The following is a 12,726-nucleotide window of genomic DNA, read 5'->3' as shown; positions in this document are numbered from 1 at the left end:
GATCTTTTGCACTTGCTAAGTGCTTTCATTGTTGCAAAATTAGTTAAAACACCTGCCCTGCCCCAACTGACAATAATGCATTAGGGGCTGATTAATGGATTTGAACTTCCAGCCTGGCTCCTGCTTGTCTCCCTTAGCTGTAATTCAGGACCTTTGTGGCATATGTGTAACTATTCTGAGGTTCAGAGCAGGGTCACATAATAGTTTCAACTGGCAACTGAACTCTGGAGGGGCCCCTCGGGAAGCACTACAGGAAATGGCTACTAATGATGAGCCTGAACTTTTGAACCTGGTAAGTAGTTACTTTCAGTTTTGCTAAGATCGTATTTCTGCAATTTTGCACTTATTCGCGGGGCGCGAACTCACGCGAACAGTGCGAGCAAAATCCGCTGCTCGCGGATTTGCGGATTTTGCGGGAGATTCGCGAATCTCGCGGATTGCGAATTTACCGAAAATCCGCAAAATCCGCGAGCGAAACGGATTTTCCGCCCATGCTTATAAACTACCAAGCCAATTCTTCACCAGAAAGGAAACAAGCTACCGGGGACCGGTTTCTGGCATTTCAGCCGTCTTCGGCCCGGCTTGCTTGAATCCTGATGGAGCAGTGAGAAAGGGACTCATGTCTGAGTATACCCTGCCACACCTATAGTGGCCAAAATCGATTCAGAAAAGGGGGAGAGGGAGGGGCATTCCCTAGGAGCACTCATTCAGTACAGCCACGGACCATGGAGGGAGTTTCAATGGGGCGCAGGGGGGGCGGGGGAGGGGCAGGGTGTGGGGTGCTAAAAACTGGAGTATGGATAATTGAAGGTAAGTAAACAATTTAACACGATGCAGGGCTCGCTACTAAATTTGTTTTATTAATTAAACTGTTTAATTACCTTCAATTGTTAATGATGAAAAACTGGAATTACAGTCTGTGAATATAGGGAGTGCAGACAATGATGAAGGTAAAGAAAAGAAAAGTTTGGTGACAAGTGAGAGTGTGCAGAGGCTATAATAATATGCGGGATAACAGTTCAAACAAATAAGTTGAAAAGAAAGATAAAAAGAGAGCTGGAAAAGATGTGTGGAAAATGTTTCCATACATGGGCACCACTATGCCTTTGGGAACTCATCTATCTACAGTGACAAAGAACAAAATGTAGAAAGGGAACTTATGCATCCTTCCAAGCGGCCTATATTGTACAGTTAGGGACCCACAGGGGCCCTAGAAGGGTAGTGAGGTCCTCAAAAAAGAGGAAGGAAGGGACACATCCTCTCTATTATATATATTCAAAACGTAAAGGGTGTTAACGCAAAGCGTTTCTTTGGCAAAGGGGAAAAAAGGTTTGAAGAAAGCTGCTACGTAGGAAGGGGCAGGGGAAAGAGGGGAAAGAAGGTTTAAAGAAGGAACAATGGAAATTTGCAAGGTAGACCAAGTTGTCAGTTAACGTTGAAACTTTGCCTCCCACCATCTTAATTTATGCTAGCATAAATTGTAAGCATTACCTAGGCAACTGTGTGGCCATTTTTAAAGATATGAATATCATTAGATAGGTACTGTTAGCCTGACTATGCTATAATGAGGAGTTTAGGGCAAATGAGGCATCTAATCCGGAAAAGTAATAGGGAGGTATATAGTTCATTTTGGGAGGAGCTTGTTGAGGTTTCAGAAAGGAATTAGGTTCTAGAGAAATATATAAGATCAAACATGAACATTCGTTCAATATCTAAAGAGAAATGTGAAGGGTAAAATACAAGCTCACCTAGTGCTTTGGACAAGTGACAGAAGTGGGGCAAGGGCAGCACAGGAGAGAAAGTGGTCAGCAGACGTAAGGGCACACACAGCAGTTAAAATAAATGTTTTGGCACAACTGTTTGCCTTTTATTTTTATAGGAAATAATGAATATTTTGGAGCTGGTATTCTGGGGAATTTTATTTTGGGACATCCAGGCTCTAGAGTGAGGAAATGGGCAGTTAACTTAAAGTTGGTCAAGTCATTACCTTGTGTAGATCAAGAAAAACTGGTAAAAGAAGTAGAGGAAGGGTGGATTACATCGACCCTTCGAGATTGGCCCTCACCAAATGTAATACTATATCATTTAAGTGTGGTTCCGAAGAAGGACGTGGGAAAATACATATTGATACACCATTTATCATGGGCAGACGGTCAATCAGTGAATGACTCCATTGCTGGGGCAAACAATTCAGTTCACTAGGCTACCACTGAGGATGCATTAGAAAAGTTATGGAATGCTAGACTTCAACAAAACTAGCTAAGTATGTATTAAGTCTGCATTTAGGCTACATTCTGTGCACTATTTCAGATCAGTATTTTCCTAAAATTGGTGTTTACTTTGACCATAAAGGACCATGAAGTGACACATTCTTAGGAAGATATTCTGTTTGTTGGTCTACATGGATCTTTTGGCTCCTGAGAAGATGTAAGACTGAGCACAGTTTTTAGATTTTTGGGGATTGAGTTTGACACAAACAGCATAGAGGCCATATTGCCAGCCAATAAAGCAGACGAGCTGTTAAGGTTAATAGAGGAGGCACTAGTGGTCAAAAAGAGGGCGCTAAGGAATGTGCAGGTTCTGCTGAGTCATGTGTTTAAGGCATGTAGATATTTTTACAGGCAGCTAGGTTTTGCAATATTTGGCGTTTTCTTGCCACATCATACACTAAGATTTATGTTAGACGTCGCAGAAGATCTGCAGGTGTGGAAGAGTTTTTTACGGACATTAATGGTGTGCCTATGTAGGCCCCTGATGATAAAATGCTTTGGGAGGTACTGTTTTTCTGATGCTGGTTTTGGGATGGTAGGAGAAGTGCTGAGAAATTACCTAAATGATGGATGAGGGAAGAGAGGAGTGATGCCCTTTTGGGGTTCTTTCCTCTTTTGATAGCCCAATACCTGACAAAAACGTTACCTTTGACATGGACAATGAGACTGTAGTGGCATTGGTGAATGGTCAGGACGCAAGGGATCGAATGGTGAGGAATCTGCCAAGTATGTTTAAGGCAGGCTGCCTGAACTCTAATATAATGCTCAGAGTGAAACATATGCCAGGTGTGGACAATAACATTAAAAATGCTGTGTTTGGTTCATAGAGGCTGAGATTCCATGGGTTAGCACTGGGTTTGAACACAGATGAGAAATATGCAGATGCAACTTTGGGAGCTAGGGATGTGAGGGTTCAGGAACTCTGCAGAACATTCTAACTGTGTCCCACAGGAATACATACATGGAAGCTTGGACAGTGGCACTGAACAACGAGGGACTTTGTCAGGGTTAAGACACATTTGTGAAGGTGTGGGACATGTTAATGTGGTTTTGATAAATGCCAATTTGTCTGCAGTAACCATGTTAGGTAAATGAGGGATTACTTTCCTTTATTTTAATACCTTTTGCACTGTGTTCAAGACCTTGGCCCCACCTGTGCTACAGCTCAGCGGCAGACAGCTTGTCGCTTCGCTCGTAGAGCACATCGCGTCCTGCCGCCATTCTTGGTCGCCGCCAGACACGCCCACCGCGCCTGGCCACACCCCCCTCCTACGCACCGACACCGCCTATAAATCATGAGCCTCTGCCGGAAGCGCAGCGGACGAGCGCAGCGGGCGCGACGAATGCGCGCCGAAGGCGCGCATAAGGCAAGCTCGTCTGCGCTCGTCCGCGCCTCGGCAGCGACGGCAGCGCTCCCTGATGCTCCTGCCCTCTTACCCACCACCAGCCCTCCGTATCTGACACGTGAGTCTCTACTCTCCCTTAGAGACTTTGCTCATGAAGGCCAACTCTCCTTCACGGACACTGCCTTCCCCCTACAGGACTTCGCCTGCAAAGGTCTATTGATGGGCGGCCTGCTGAATGTCAGGTCACTGCCCAAACACGCCAATGAAATCTCTCAGCTTATTGAGAATCACCACCTCGACGTGTTGTTCATGACTGAGACCTGGACCCACTCTGACTGCAATATAGATCTAGACTGGGCATGCCCACAAGATTATAAAATCTTGCATCTCCCTAGACCCAAGGGTCGGGGTGGTGGAGTTGGCATAATTTACAGAGCCTCCTGGTCCATAAAAACACTTGTTATGGACCCAGTGGCCGGTACGGAATTACTTGGTCTCTCTATCAACTGTCTCTCCGGAATAACCTTCACGGCTGTAATTTGTTACCGCCCGCCGGGAGCTTTTAATTCCTCACAGCAGCAGTCGCTCCTTACGACTATTACCAATATGGCCACTTCCCACAACAAGTTGATTGTTCTGGGTGATTTTAATCTTTGGCCCAATGGCAGTCTGGACCCTGCTCTAAACAATCTCTTACTCTCCTGCGAAGGCATGGGACTCTCGCAACTGGTCAATAAACCCACACACTCGGCTGGAAACCAGCTCGACCTAATTTTTTCCTCCCCCCAGCTAGCTCTCCTGAGCGACATCCTCCCTTTGTGCTGGACCGACCATGCACTTATCAAATTTCACATAGCCAGCGGCAGAGCTAACAAACCGTCACTCAGTATCGCACCTGACCCTCTGTATAGAGATTGGAAAGCCCTAGATAAACAGAGACTGACCAGCCCCGTATTCGAGGTGGAAGACAGCTTCTCCACAGCCCGGTCGGTGGAGGACAACTACATGTCATTCTGCACCAACATCGTCAATACCTCAGAGCGTCTCGTCCCTCTGAAAAAATGCAAGCCAAGGAGAAGAGCAGCCGCCCCTTGGTTTAACGACTCATTGAGAGCCCTTAAGCTGGCCTGCAGACAATCAGAGAGAAAGTGGAGGCAAGGCTATCTCGACTCCAACAAAACTCTTTGGAAAGACAATCTTCGGGCGTACAAAACTGCCATTGTCCAAGAAAAGGCTAATTATTACTGTTCTACGATTACCAACGCCACCAACAGTTCAAAAAGTATTTTCCAGATACTCAGAAATCTAACTCACCCAGATTGTGCTACGTCGACGCAGCCTCCCACCCAAGCCCTTTGTGATAATTTGGCAACGTTTTTCATTAATAAAATTAATACCATTATTCAAAATTTGAAGACCCCCCCCCTACTGGGAGATGCCAACACTCAGGGAGCCAGTACTAGCCCCCATGATTTGTCGCCTCGATCTTCCAGCTTGACGGCTAGACTGAGAGAATTTCCCAAGATCTCTGAACCCGAGTTTGTAAAACTGGCGTTCAGTATCACCTCAGGCTCCCCGCTCGACCCACTGCCTCCAAAAATTTGGAAAAGCTCCGGAATAGAACTTTTTGGCATCATGCGCCAAATATGCAACCAGTCTCTGCAATGTGGCTACGTTCCAACTCCGTGGAAACAGGCACTTGTCTCTCCGCTCCTGAAGAAACCCTCCCTGAGCCCAGATTGTCTCTCCAACTATCGACCCATCTCCCTGCTGCCTTTCCCTGTGAAGATAGTGGAACGATGGGTCAGTTCCTGCCTTTCTACCCATCTTGAGCAGAACAACCTTCTAGACGATCTCCAGTTCGGGTTCCGCCCTGCCCACGGTACCGAAACTGCGGTTTTAACAGCCATGGAGGATCTTCGCATGCGTGCAGACAGGGGCCAGCCAGTGGCACCGATACTGCTGGACCTGTCTGCCGCATTCGATACGGTCAACCATAGGACGCTGCTGTTGAGACTCGGGGAAGCTGGTGTGGAAGGCACAGCTTTGCTATGGTTTCACTCTTACCTGCAGGACAGGAGACAGGCTGTCTCCCTCCCCCCATTCCAATCTGCCTTCTCACCTGTGCCACAGGGAGTTCCCCAGGGATCCTCCATTAGCCCCATCCTTTTTAATGTGTACCTTAAACCACTGATCACATTAATTAAGTCATTCGGGTTAAAAACAATTAATTACGCAGATGACACCCAGCTCATTCTCTCCTGGGAAGGAGAAGACTCCATCTCTCTGACCTCCTTCCATGAGTGTCTTAGAGAAACGGCTGGCTGGCTCCATAGGAACTCCCTTCAATTTAACGCCTCCAAAACAGAGGTTCTGTTTTGTGCTGGCACCACTCTATCTCACCAGTTCCCGAATGACTTCTGGCCTCCTGAGACAAGGGAGAAACCTAAACCTGTCTCCTCGGTCCGCAACCTGGGGGTCATGCTCGATAACAAGCTGAGTATGGAAACCCAGGTGGCAAAAACAGTGGGGATCTGCACGGCTTTGCTACGCTCCCTGCGTAAAATTATGCCACTTCTCCCTGCACAAGCCCGGGCGCTGGTAGTCAGGTGTACGATTCTGAGTCGCCTGGACTACTGCAACGCCCTACTCCTTGAGTTACTGGACCGGCTGCAACGAATTCAATCAGCCGCGGCCAAGCTGGCTCTCGGCTGGTCGAGAAGGCCGAACTGCACTGGCTACCCCTAAAGCAGCGGGTGGCTTTTAAGTCTCTCTGCATTGTATTCAAGGCGCTGCACGGACTCGGGCCTAGGCCCCTGCAAACCTTGTTTCAGTGGTACACCCCTACTAGAGATCTGCGTTCATCCTCGGCGTATCTGGTAAGGGTGCCCAGATACAGTAAAGCCAGAACCGGGGGCAGATCTTTTAGGGTCGCAGCTGCCAAATTATGGAACAGCCTGCCCATCAAAATACGCCAGACCCCTCAACTTCTGCCATTTAGGAAGTGCATCAAGACCTGGCTCTTCCCTTAGACCTCCCCCGCCTTTACACACTTCGCGCTCCTCTTCAGTATAGTATTTTTTTCCAGCGCCAGGAAGCCTGCAAGGTATCAGCTGCGCTATATAAATAATTAAAATAATAATAAATAATAAAATAATTTCTGGGAATATTTTTTTGAGTTATGAGCCATTAGTGGGGGAGATGGGTAGGAGATTGTTGCTGGTCAAATGAAATGGGACTCTGCTGGGATCACGGCACACTATGGGCAATGTGTTGAGGAGTATTGTTGCGTTGCAGCTATTTGCTGTTCACATTTTGAGGTACTGCCAGTGCTTTAAATGGGCCGGTACTCACCACTACTGAGTACCGGCACTTCTACATTTTCTGCGCTTGAGTACCGGAACTTCTTCTTGTTCAAAGAGAGTACCGGTACTCATGGGCAGCAAGCCAACTCAGTGCAATTTGGTATTTAAAAAAAAAAAGAAGCGTGACACACAGCCGACGAATCAGTCCCTTTCTGTGTAGCACTCGTACTAATCTCCCTTTATCATCTGCTAATTGAGCAACGCCGCTTGCATCTCTCCCCACCCCCACCCCCCTCCCCACCACCACCGGCTATTGTGATTTGTTTGCCATCTAAACACCTTCGAAAAGCGGAGGAAAAACTGTTTTTATTTTTATATTTTATGTGCCCCCTGCAGTCGAGGTCTCTTCAACCGATTTGCAAGGCGTAAAAGACTTGTTGGGGGACAGATGAAAGGCCCAATTTGCATCTCCCCCCTCTCCCTACAGATACATTGTCAGAGCTTAACTTATAAAAAGGAGAAATAATATACATATATATCAACAACAAGAGAGTGAGGATAAACAAGAGGTCACTCCTATATCTCCAATCATAAATACAAAAAACAACTAAGGAGTGACTTAGCTGTGCTGTGGGCAAGGAAATAAAGCCAGAGACACCAAAGGAAAAAGCCTCCCACCAATAGTGACAAGGCGATATTGGAACCAAAACTGGGGAAAAGAGTGAAAACACATACAAAAAAGGAGGAAACAATAACTCATGTTTGATTAAGAAGAACCATCACTCACCCTAGTGGTGACATGCTTCATCATGGGGTTCCCACTGGAGGAAGCGAATGTCCCTCCAGTGTGCTTCAATGCCTAATTTGCAGCGGAGCAGGTTATTGTGAAGTATATGTTATGTGCAAGTGATAGTGAGATTTTAAAAAATATAAGTTGTACCAAAAACAACTTTATTTGGTGGTCAGCTAATATTATTAAAAACAGTGTACTCGATATTGTTAGTGGTAATACTCTTGACCACTTATATCCCTTCAATAGTAGGAAATAATATACATACCTTCCCTTCAAAATGTGATTAAACAAGAAAGTTAGTGATATTGCGTAATGTAAGTTTGATTTCTATAGCACTTTCCCAATGCTTGTGAGGCCCAAGGCGCTATTACACTGGAAACAATTAAAGAAGGGGTTTACATTTAATTAAAAGTAAAATATTTATGACATTAGAAAATAAATGTTAGTGAACTTTTTTCCTAGTGCCTTTGAAACAATTTCAAACATAAAGTGCCAATGAAACAAAATCGTAAATGAAGAGGTGCATTCGGTCATGAGGTTTATTAATGATTTGAATTAATGGCCAGCCCTCCACGTTCCACGTTCATCCGCTTGTTCCAGGTAATTGTTGCTTTTAGCACAGTTTATTGTGGATGCACATGAACTAAATACCCTATCTAAATGCACAACTGCTGTAATGTCCCTGTGTGTGTTCTTGTATTAGCGAGTGTTGTCTGCAGTGTGCACATCTGCACACCAATTAAATATCAATTAAATTAAACGTGTGCCTCTGGCCCGGTCCCTTAGCACTATCAGTAGCCACGCCCCCATTGGTCCACCCATAGTCCTACCCACCCCATAACCCGCCCCCTAGTCCATATCTCAATTATGTGAGTACCTGCACTTATTTTTTTCCATTTAAAGCACTGGGTACTGCTGTCTCATTCATGCATGGTTTGGATATTCTTTAGGGTGTTAAGTAATTCTGAGTTATGGGTCTGGGGTAGCAGGTAAAGTAGCAAGAGTTAAAAAAAAAAAGTCTAGAGTTGATTTGTATTAGGCTAAGACATCCAAACAATTCTCAGCTGGGCAGAGATACATGTCCAGGAATTAATTGAATAGCTGATGATTTACTTTGTCCAGTGAAGGTTTGGGGAAGATTTTTATAGAATTAGGAAGTTTTTCAGAGTAAGGTTTTCAGTCACATGAATGGGAATAAGATTATTAGGTTCTAATCATTTTGAATCCGGCATTGAGGAAGTTAAACTGTCCGGCAAAGCTGTTTGGTACTCATTGCTTTAGAATACGGACTGTATCAGAGACCAAAAGGCTTCTGAAGACGAGATAAGAAGCTTTTGGTCACTTTTTGCAGTTGTTACATTAGGCCTAAAGTGTCCCTTTAAATAATAAGTTAACTGTGGTTGTTGTTTCTGCTAGCGTAGCAGGTGACTCAGCCATTGCCATCGAGAACAACAGAATGGATTGTGTGCCACTTGTTTATTCATTGGGCAGCCAGGCAAGGAAATAAAGGCAATTCGGAATACTTCTGGAGTTAAATGGAGGGCCTATTTCAGTTCAGTGGTGAGAGGCGGAGCCAGTCATGTAGCAAAGTTATTTCATTACCTTGATGCCGTGAGTTCTTGAGGGCAGAGCAAAACCCATTTTCAGGGTTTTCCTGGCTGGCAGAAGCAGAGCGTACCATTGATTTGATGGCAGGGTTAGATTAGTACTGATTGGACGAATGCAGCTCTGGGAGGAGGAGGTGTATGGTGATTGGCGGACTGACCAGCAGGTTGGAAGGTAGGAAGGGCGTTAATGGTCAAGGATGATGGGGGGAAAAAGGTTGTGGGCTTCAAATGATGCAGAGGTAGGTGGAGGTGAAGAGTTTTACATTAGACTGTACTTGAATTGGGGTGGGGGTTGGTTGTCATGGTGATTTAAGGGAGGGAATGTTAGGTTCTGTGGTTTGTATTAGTGAGTTGGGATGGTCCCCATTTTTGTAATTAGTACATGCAAACACAAGCAGACCAGTCCTATTAAAGGGGCCTTTTATATTCAGTACATTTTCTTGGGGTAATTTGCACAGTCGCACTTTAATGGTCAATAGGAGATATTAACATGGCAGAAAGAAAAGAGATCTAAATGAGAAGAAGGAATGGAAAAATATCAAAAATGAAAGAAAAAAAGAAAGAAAATGGAAAGACAAGACACAAGTGAAAAACAAATGGAAAACTGAAGAGAATGAAAAAGAACTTAAAGACGAGATAAAGGACTGAAAGACACTGCACAAAATAAGAAAAGAAGGATAACGAAGGAAATGGAAAATATTGAAAGAAAACCACATGAAAAATTAGGAAGGGGGGCATTGGTTACACAAGGGGCTGTTAGAAAGCAATTAATGAATAAAGAAAAGGGTGAGGCAGAGACCAAGACCCTAAGGCAGAAAACATGGAAAGAAATAATAATAAAAGCGAAAGTCTGATTGAAAACCTCATTCAAAGAATATGAAAATAAAAACATACGGATTCAAAAAGAATGTTTGGTGCTCACTAAAAGGAAATTAAAAATTCTAGACAAAAAGTAAGTGAACAATAGATACATAAAGAGGAATTACCATGGGGAAATGAACACTATTAAAAGAATAACTTACAAAGAATACTGGTATGATATAAGGCAGAAAGTACCCCCTGCTGTACATTATAAGAATATTGTAAGTCACCAAGGGCTTCCATGATCATATAGAGCAATGCAATGGCCTAGTTCCTATAGAAGGTCATGAAACTGCAAGGTGACTTGCAATATCCTTATAATGTACAGCAGGGATTACTTTATAAATATATATATGATACATTTTTTTTCTGTATCCATCCATTAGATTAAAACAATAGTGCGCAATGATTTGAGTACTTTTGAGATGTAAAGTAGTCCCTCATGCATTGCAATTCAAGCACTGCATGGGTCAAGAGAATGAGATGAGAGAGTAAAGCTCCATTGGGCAGAGCCAACGTCCACTCTATGCTCATTTAATTAATTGGTAGCAATAGATCTTACAGACAGCTGAACTGTCAAGCCAGTCCTAAAAATTGTAGTGGCTGAGCTACTCACGAATGCATCTGGGAATATGTAGAGCCCTGAACACTTGAGACGAGGGCAAAGAGCGAGTCAGTTATCCTTTTCCAAACGTTTTTGCGGCGTATTAATTATACCGTGCACAGCTGAGAGATAAATGCCTTCTTTTTCCAAGCCACTTTTAAAGCGTACCTCAGTGGCATCTATCCATTTCACTAAACCCAGAACGCCGAATAAACTGAAATTGCAGAGCTGTGACAGCCCTGAGTAGCTTTCGTTTATTTAAAACTGCTCTGCGAATGTGCTTCCAGATTTCGCCAGATTTGCTGCATGCGGCAATACTGAAAACCAATAGTCCTGCAAAATGCTGATGCAAGTACTATTTTCAGACTCATTGCAACATGTCTCCCCCCTCAGGCCATAATGTGTACTACACCCAAGCACAACAGCTTATAAAGAAGTACGAATTGTTCGAGCAGATTGGGTTCTCAGCAGGTGACAGTCTAAGTAAATTCAAAGAAAGAATGCTCAGATTTCTGTTTGAAAAATGCAGAAGCGTTTTCAGAAATTGCCTCGAGTATGCAATTTAACGTAGACTGGGTGGAGATGGATTAAAAGAGCATATGTTTATTAAATTAAAATATCGAAAATGACATTATTTTAAGGCATAGTCTTGCCTGTCGTTCTTACCTGCACTCCGAAAATGCATATATGTTTTATCTAAATAATTCGGGGCAGATTTATGAAGGGCTTGTGCCACGTTTACACCGCCGTTGCGTGACGCAACGGCGCGGAAACGTGGCGCATCCCTGCGCCCTATTTACAACGTGACGCATCTAGGAGATGCGTCACGTTGTACAGCACTGCGCCATGAGGAGGCGTTCCTGCGCAGGGGGGGCGTTCCTGCGCAGGAACGCCTCCTGAAAGTGGCTGAGTGAAATCTATGAGATTTCACTCAGTCACTTTCAGGGCAATGCTGCGTCAAAACCCTGCGCCTGCTTGAAGCAGGCGTAAGGCTTGAGGCAGCATTGAAAGAATAGGCCCCCCCAGAGCATTGCTGGAGCTGCGTCGCGCTTGCGACGCAACTCCAGCAATGCGTCACTTTTACGGCACAGATGCGTGACGCATCTGTGCCGTTTTTGCCCCATGGTGCGCCGCATCATAAATGCGGCGCACAATGGGTGGCGTAGCTGTGGCGCACTGTGGCGCATGTTAACTGGCGCATCCCTCGGGATGCGCCAGTTAACATAAATCTGCCCCTTCATATTTTCGATTTTGCAAGTGAATGTTCCAAAAAAAAACGGGTGTCATGCTTGTCCCTCTCCCTCGAATGTGGGCTATCCACCATGGAAATTACACAATCTCTTAACAGTCCAGTGCCATTAAAAGTCCATTCGGGCTGAATCACAATAAGTCACACTGAATTCACACTCTGTGGCATATGCACCATTCCACAGAGACTATTGTCTTGTGAAGCGATATTTTCTTGACCACATTGTGAAAATTCTAGGGATACGGGCCTATTATTTACTTACTAGGAATGATAACCATTGCGTTTTTTCTCTCTAGAACTGAAATGGCATCCTCACCGCCACTGGAGCGTCAGTTGTTTTGATGCTCTGGTGGTGCAGTGCCATTTTCCATATTTACAAGGGGGCACTAAGACACTTTGCATGGCTTTCCGACGCAGTCCTCTGCTGCAAAGGGGAGTGCAAAGGGTGTGGCCGAGGGCGTTCCACTGCAACACCCATGACTTTTTGACACTGCCCCAGATTTACAAGGCTGAGGCAGCGCCAAAAACTAGTGCCATGAAATACCGGGGGCCTTATTTATGAAGGCCTTGCGCCGCCGGTGCGTCACTTTTAACATGGGTAAAAGTGACGCACCGGTGGCGCAAGGCTTTCATAAATGAGGCCCCAGGCGTTAGACATAATGGCGGTAAAAGAAGAAATTTTACATTTTCT

The 12,726-nt window shown here is 44.8% G+C and overlaps 1 protein-coding gene across 1 annotated transcript in view; it reads right to left on the bottom strand.

Annotated features, from left to right (window-relative positions):
* The window catches only part of CACNG7 (calcium voltage-gated channel auxiliary subunit gamma 7), a 200,068-nt gene that overhangs the window by 15,101 nt on the left and 172,241 nt on the right, over nucleotides 1-12,726 (bottom strand). The gene's annotated exons all lie outside the window — the stretch shown is intronic.

This window comes from Lissotriton vulgaris, chromosome 7 (assembly GCF_964263255.1).
Source record: "Lissotriton vulgaris chromosome 7, aLisVul1.2, whole genome shotgun sequence".
Taxonomy (NCBI): domain Eukaryota; kingdom Metazoa; phylum Chordata; class Amphibia; order Caudata; family Salamandridae; genus Lissotriton; species Lissotriton vulgaris.
The sequence above is the reverse complement of the archived record's forward strand: the minus strand, read 5'-3'. Positions and strand labels throughout refer to the sequence as shown.